The sequence below is a fragment of the Bison bison genome, unplaced genomic scaffold, assembly GCF_000754665.1.
Source record: "Bison bison bison isolate TAMUID 2011002044 unplaced genomic scaffold, Bison_UMD1.0 scf7180017864177, whole genome shotgun sequence".
In the NCBI taxonomy this organism is placed as follows: Eukaryota; Metazoa; Chordata; class Mammalia; order Artiodactyla; family Bovidae; genus Bison; species Bison bison.
Window position 1 is genome coordinate 3,219,027 of NW_011494749.1, and position 8,174 is coordinate 3,227,200.

The window sequence follows — 8,174 nt, forward strand, 5'->3', positions numbered from 1 at the left end:
CCCTCTCATTTCTTTGATGCACAAAAGGCCTTGATGTGTCTGGGAGTACATAATGATGTAAAATGTGCAATCTCATTGACTGTGGAAACGTCAGGTTTATTTTTGCTTTTCTTTGCCTTGTGTTCATTTTTCCTGTTGCGTAAGCTTCTTATCAACATTAATTTTAGCCTCTAAAGATGTTTTGCATAACAGAATTAAAATGTAGTGTCTAAAATAGTGCTGCAAACCATAGTTTCAAATGCATTAGGAAGATGAATCATTTCCTTAACATGGGCCACTGTGTTATTTGAAATGATTACTTATGATACAGAAGCAATACATAATTAAGCAGGCCAAAAAAAGAAATCAAGGAGATTCAAACAATAAGTGCTTCTTCTGTTCTTCATGGAGGATAGGAGAAATCTGAAACTGTTTCTTATTTCCATTTTGAAATGAAAGAGTGTTGAGAACTGTAACTATGTATCCTAGTAGCGAGTAGAAAGATCTGGGCTGCAGAGATGAAGAAATGGGCTGAGACCAATTTACATCACTCTGGGTAACCAATTCTCTACAAGACTATTACTGGATACAGATCATTGCTGTGAATCTATTTTTTATGTGAATTTTACTCTTGTGTGTATGTGTTACATTTTATTTACCCCTCTTGAAATAGCTTCAAAATAAAAATTCTGAGCCAACTCTGAACAACAATAGGGAAGGGAAAAGGGGTTAGCTATTTCTAATGTATTCAAGTGCATAAGATTCTCGAATCTTTTTTTCCAGGCTTTCACTCTTAATGGCCACACCAGTACCACAGGGAATACTAATGAAATGTAATAGAGGGCATCAATCATGGTCCATCCAGGCTAGGGACATAACCATGTACAAAGTAATAGTCCCTCTGGCTTAATGAAGCCGTCTTAAAGAAAAACTATTTGCATTCAAGTTCAGAGGAACTATCAGAGAGCTTGTAAAAGAGGAAGATAACACTTCTTATCCTGAGTGATCTTGGAAACTAGACTGTACAGTTTCTAAGGGCAGACATTGGTGCAGAGAATCTCTATCATCTTACTTCTTCTCTTTCTCCTACTTACTGTGCCTCCTCAAAGTCTGAGTCTACAAGCTTTACTGAACAAATGTTGAAAAAAAATCATAGGAGATAAAGCATTAAAGTGAATAATTAGAAAGTAAAACATCATAAACAGCTAGACTTAATAAGATTTATACCAGCAGATAATTTTCTCTGCAGTCTTCAAGGTTTGCTATTTGTGGAGTTCAAATTAATCTCTCTCTCTCTGACTTAAGCTTCATCATTTTGCCATCTTCTTAGACTATGTTTCTATATTCTATATATTCCTCCTTTCTAATAACAAATAAGTCTCAGAAATGGTTTTGAAACTCACAAACTTTGGGACCAAATAATATAGATCAGCCTTATTGTAACGTGAAGGTGAGGTGAAGTTGCTCAGTCGTGTCTGACTCTTTGCAACCCCACACACTGTAGCTTAACCAAGCTGCTCCATCCATTTTCTTCTCCAAGCTATTGCCTAAATACATAACAGAGATACTATCACAGCAGCTACATTCTTGGAATCACTATATTAGTTACAAATCTCTCCCTGGAAGAAGCTCCTGACTAACCTCAAAAGCATGGAAATAAAAGCGAACTGCAAAGTGTTAAAACACTAAAATAGAGTGTGTAATTAATTCTAGCACATCATAGTCCCATAATCTGCTCAGGACTCTATCTTTCAAGGTCCTTCTTAGACCCACTCCCAACATGAAAACTCATTGTAAATAAATGTGGTTATTATAGAACAGACATATACACATTTATTTAGTAATATATTTGATCATGAATGCAAAGATTCCTCGGGCCAGGGTGCATGCATAAATTTAGTTTATAAATTTGTCCCATGTACAAATGAGTCTTCATCTTTTTTTTTCCTCTTGTTATTCTCACCATATACAATTTAGATGCGAAAATAAAGAAATGGGCTGAGGTCCATTTATATCACTTCAGGTTACCAACTGCTGACAAAACTATTACTAGATACACATAACCGATGTTGAATGTATAGGAAACAACCTTAGCTGAATTCCTGTATCTACCTGAGGGAGGAGGTATGGAGAAATATGGTGTATTAGTTAAATATTGCTGCAGTAATGCTTCATGCCAAAGAACCACAAAATCTCAGTGGCAGGCAATGATACACATCTATTTTTCACCCTGTCTGCATGTCAGTTAGCACGGCACTATCTCAGCCTATACACCTACACACCTGGGGAACTTGTTCCTCTTGGTTCATGCTGAAGCAAAGGCTGAACTAGCAGTAATACCTAAACCACACTCTTCTCATGGCAGAGATCTGAAACCCCTTGGGGGGCAAGCCAAAATGTGTAATATCTCTTAAGCCCTAGACTTAGTATTTAACCACTGACCCTGCTGCTCATTGTCCTCTGGATAAATCATATCCTTTGGTCTAGCATAATATCAAAGGGTTAAGGTAATATACTCTTGCTATGGAAGAGGGGTGCATAAGAGTTGAATACATGCTAAGAAGTATTCTAAATCTACCCTAATCTCCTCCTTTATTCAAAAATATTCACATCTCTCTCATTTGCAGAAAGAAAGCTCACTATTATTCCCAGAATCCCCAGTCTCTTTTCCCAAGTCTTATTAAAACAAAGCATTGAAGGCCAGATGTAGTTCCTCATGAGCCACAGATCAACTAAAAAGAAAAGTTATGTGCTCCCTACCCAGGCAACACAAAACAGTGTCAAAGGGACAGGATAACTCCAGCAAACACTTCCACAGAAAAGGGGGAATCCGAGTAGGAAACTGTTACTAGGAGCCCTAGATTGTAAATAGACTCTCTTATTTGAATAAGCCCTAATTCTGCTCCCTGGAAATAATTCCTTAGTACACTGTTTTCTATGGTTTTCAGTTTCACCTTCTGGAAAATTCTTCATGTTTCATCCTCCTCCTTGGCCACTTCACAAAAGAGAACATACCCTCTATTTCAATTATCTGTTTCTTCATAACAAAATCCAGTGGTTTAAAAGAGCAGTGACTTACTATTTCTCATGATTCTATGGGATGCCTGAATTTTACTGATGGTTCTTCTACTCCATATGCTGTTTTCTAGGGTCACACACATGGCTGCATTCATTTGGGAACTTGGCTGGACCTGGGACATCCATGATGACCTCACTTATAAGTCTGATGGCCAGTCCTAACTAGTAGTTCCAGCAACTAGATTCTCCTCTGATCTATTTATGAGGCTGTCACTGTTTAGTAGGACTTTGTTATGTCATGTAGTAAACCACACGTATGGCAGAAAACAAAGAAGAACTAAAGAGCTTCTTGATGAAAGTGAAAGAGGAGAGTAAAAATGTTGGCTTAAAACTCAACATTTAGAAAACTAAAATCATGGCATCTGGTACCATCACTTCATGGCAAATAGATGGGAAACAGTGTGAACAGTGGCTGACTTTATTTTTCTGGGCTCCAAAATTACTACAAATGGTGACTGCAGCCATGAAATTAAAAGATGCTTGCTCCTTGGAAGAAAAGTTATGACCAACCTAGACAGCATATTAAAAAGCAGAGACATTGCTTTGCCAACAAAAGTCCGTTTAGTCAAAGCTTTGGTTTTTCCAGTAGTCATGTATGGACATGAGAGTCAGACTATAATGAAAGCTGAGCATGGAAGAATTGATGCTTTTGAATTGTGGTGTTGGAGAAGACTCTTGAGAGTCCCTTGGACTGCAAGAAGGTCCAATTAGTCCATCCTAAAGGAAATCAGTCTTGAGTGTTCATTGGAAGGACTGATGCTGAAGCTGAAACTCCAATACTTTGGCCACCTGATGTGGAGAACTGACTCATTTGAAAACACCTTATGCTGGGAATGATTGAAGGTGGGAGGAGAAGGGGACGACAGAGCATGAGATGGTTGGGTGGCATCACCGACTCAATGGAGATGAGTTTGAGTAATCTCCAGAGGTTGGTGATGGACAGGGAAGCCTGGCGTGTTGCAGACCATGGGGTCACAAAGCGTCGGACATGACTGAGCGACTGAACTGAACTGAAAGCTATTTGGAATCAGTTTGAATCTTTTAAATCTTGCTTTTGAGACTTCTTGGTTTACATCCAGAGCAGTCTCTGGCTTAATCATCCTTTCACTCCATTAGTGAGGCAATATCTTACTTAAGACTATACTGGCTGCCTCATATATTTTAAGTTCTCTCTGCTCTTGCTGGTGAGAATGCAAATATTCCCCAACATCATGAGCTCTTAGAATAGTTAAAAATAGCTTTTCCCCTGACTTCATAGTCTTTGGTAAAGATCTGAACTCAGTCAAAATATGGTAGTTCTTCCCCACTTTACATATCTTTGAAATGTTCTCTGTGTTGCTCTTTTCCCATATTTTCTCCTGAAAATTCTAGCCTGGAATCACCTAATATTCCTGAACTTCCATTTTTGGAAGTTCACCAAAAATACACACAAACAAACAAAAAACTGTTCTGTTTGTTTACCCACTCACTGCACTGCAGCTTAGAAACTCCTTCCTGGAATGTCAGCCAGGGAAATTGTAGGGTTCCCTCTACTGATTTTCTTCTCTCACTGACAGAAGTCCTGCCTACTGACCAATGTGTGAAAACAGTTGTTTCATAAATTTTGACCATCCCTCTACCTGCTGCTGCCACCCATTTGCTTCAGTTGTGTCCAACTCTTGTGCTATGCCATGGACTAAAGCCCACCAAGCACCTCTGCCCATGGGATTCTCCAGGCAAGCATACTGGAGTGGGTTGCCATACCCTTCTCCAGGGGAACTTCTTGACCCAGGGATCAAATCCTTGTCTTTTACATCTTCTGCATTGGCAGGCGGACTCTTTACCCCTAGTGCCACCTAGCAAGTCCTGTCCTTCTACTTGGTTATGGACAAAATGCAATCCATTGTTGCTGGAGTGAGGAACAGTGCCCAAATAAAGTACTTTATAGTAGTCTATTTTATCCTCACTCCTGGCTACTTACCCATACTTGATTTTTAGTGGTCACTTTACCATTTACAATATGTAACTTTAATTTATAAAAGACTACTTTCAAGTGCTCTTATTTCATTTTACATACAATGTAATAACTGACAACATACTTTAATATCTCCTTCCTATTCTCTGTACTATTTTTCACTCATTTTGTTGACATGTGTTATAAATGTTTTTATATATTGTTACTGTTTACATAAAGAGTAGATTGTCTTTTAAAACAAACAATTTTGCTTGTCCCCTAAAATTAAAGACTTTAGAGAATGAGAAAATAAGTCTTCTGTATTCATATGCATATTAACCATTTCTAGAGTTCTTCATTCCCTTGGATAGATCCAAGTTTCTCAAATTATTTTTCTTCCTTCTAATGAATTTTTTACATTCTTTCTAGTGCAGGTCCTGCTGGCTACAAATTCTCTCAGCTTCTGTTTATATAGTAGTTTTCCCTCACATTATTGCTAGATATAGAATTCTAGTTGACCATTTTTCTTTGTCTTATTTTATAATTTTCCTTCAACACTTGAATATAATCACCTCAAACTTTTAGGCATAGTGTTTTCCCATCCTTTTAATCTTGCATGGGTTTTGATGAAAAAGTTGAACTCTTATCACTGTTACCCTATACATACTGAGCTATTCTTTGCCCACTTTCATATTTTGCTCTCCTGTATAAGCTATGAAAATTTCCATTCTAGATATTTTATGACCATAGTTTACATGGTGATTTTTTCTCTTTCCATACTTTGAATCCCCTGGCTGTGTATATACATATATGTATATGTATACACACATATGTATTGTCTTGTGACAGTATATGATTTGATTTTGTTTTTATATTCAATCTGAAATTTCTGCCTTTTACTTGGAGTGTTTCAGTTAAATTAATTCAGTTGGATTTAACACTGTTTGTCCCCCCGTTTCTTCTAATATTTTTTCTTTCCTTTTATACATACAGTGATTATTTTTATAATTAAATTTTCACTATTTTTTGACCTTTTAAGCTATATTGGATTCCATTATTTTTACTGTTTACTCTAGAAATTAGCATATATACTCTTAATAATCATTAACTTCAGTTTACTTAGTATTAACAGTTTATCACTTCACATAAAATATAGAGAGCTTGCAACCATACATGCCTACTTACCCCTAGTCTTTCTGAGATAGTCATTATATGTTACATTTATGTATATTGAAAGCTTATAATACAATCCTATGATTTTCTTGCATTAAAAAGTTCTGCATAGTTTCAAAAACAGTATAAAAATTGTCTTCTATACTTATTGATACATTTTCATTCCCAATACTGTATAGTCCTTTCTGGAATTCCCATTTTCCACCTGATATAATTTCCCTTCAATCTGCAATATTCTTTGTTGATCTAAAAATGTTTTTACTTAGCCTATACTATCAAACAATATTTTTCTGAATTCCAAGAATTACAGACTCTTTTGGTATGGTTTTGTCTGAATATCTAGAAATGGAGAAGGCTTCGGACAGAATAGCTTTGAATGATTAAATCAGCATATTGGTGTCAGGCTTATTGATTTTCAGATCATTAAAACTCCAAGTAGATATATAAGCCTGTTGGTTGAAATAACAGTCAGAACTGAACATAAACAATCATCAGCATATAGAGCAGACATTATTGAGCTGTGAGACCAGAAAAAAAATCAACCAGGGATTGAGGACAGATGAAAAAGTGAAATATGGACCATCTCTTAGGGCACTCCAACATTAAAATGTTTGGAAGAAGAGAAAGTAGTAGTAGAAAGTGAGAAAACAAAACCCCACAAGTTAGAAGGAAAATTAGTAATTTGTGGTACTTGGCAAGCCATATAAAGGAACAGAATAAAGGAAGATAAAATAATCAACCGTGTTAAGCACTACTGACAGATAAGATGAGGAAAGAATATTGACCATCAGCAGTAGTAGCAGGCAGGACTTGGCAACACTGATGTTTTGATGAAGTGATAGCATTAATATTCTGATTAAAAGTGAGCAGTACACTTTTGATTATCACAAATGTGAATGCTAAACACTTAATGCTCAAAGTTCTCCAAGCCAATCTTCAGGAATATGTGAACTGTGAACTTCCAGATGTTCAAGCTGGTTTTAGAAAAGGCAGAGGAACCAGAGATCAAATTGCCAACATCCACTGGATCATTGAAAAAGCAAGAGAGTACCAGAAAAACATCTATTTCTACTTTATTGACTATGCCAAAGCCTTTGACTGTGTGGATCACAATAAACTGTGGAAAATTCTGAAAGAGATGGGAATACCAGACCACCTGACCTGCCTCTTGAGAAATCTGTATGCAGGTCAGGAAGCAACAGTTAGAACTGGACATGGAACAACAGACTGGTTCCAAATAGGAAGAGGAATATGTCAAGGCTGTATATCATCACCATGCTTATTTAACTTATATGCAGAGTACCTCATGAGAAATGTTGGGCTGGATGAAGCACAAGATGGAATCAAGATTGCCGGGAGAAATATCAATAACCTCAGATATGCAGCTGACACCACCCTAATGGCAGAAAATGAAGAACTAAAGAGCCTCTTGATGAAAGTGAAAGAGGAGTGTGAAAAAGTTGGTTTAAAGCTCAACTTTCAGAAAACTAAGATCATGGCATCTGGTCCCATCAGTTCAGTTCAGTCGCTCAGTCATGTCCGACTCTTTGCGACCCCATGAATCGCAGCACGCCAGGCCTCCCTGTCCATCACCAACTCCCAGAGTTCACCCAGACTCACGTCCAACAAGTCAGTGATGCCATCCAGCCATCTCATCCTCTGTCATCCCCTTCTCCTCCTGCCTCCAATCCCTCCCATCATCAGAGTCTTTTCCAATGAGTCAACTCTTTGCATGAGGTGGCCAAAGTACTGGAGTTTCAGCTTCAGCGTCATTCCTTCCAAAGAACACCCAGGGCTGATCTCCTTCAGAATGGACTGGTTGGATCTCCTTGCAGTCCAAGGGACTCTCAAGAGTCTTTTCCAACACCACAGTTCAAAAGCATCAATTCTTCGGTGCTCAGCTTTCTTCACAGTCCAACTCTCACATCTGTACATGACCACAGGAAAAACCATAGCCTTGACTAGACGGACCTTTGTTGGCAAAGTAATGTCTCTGCTTTTGAATATTCTA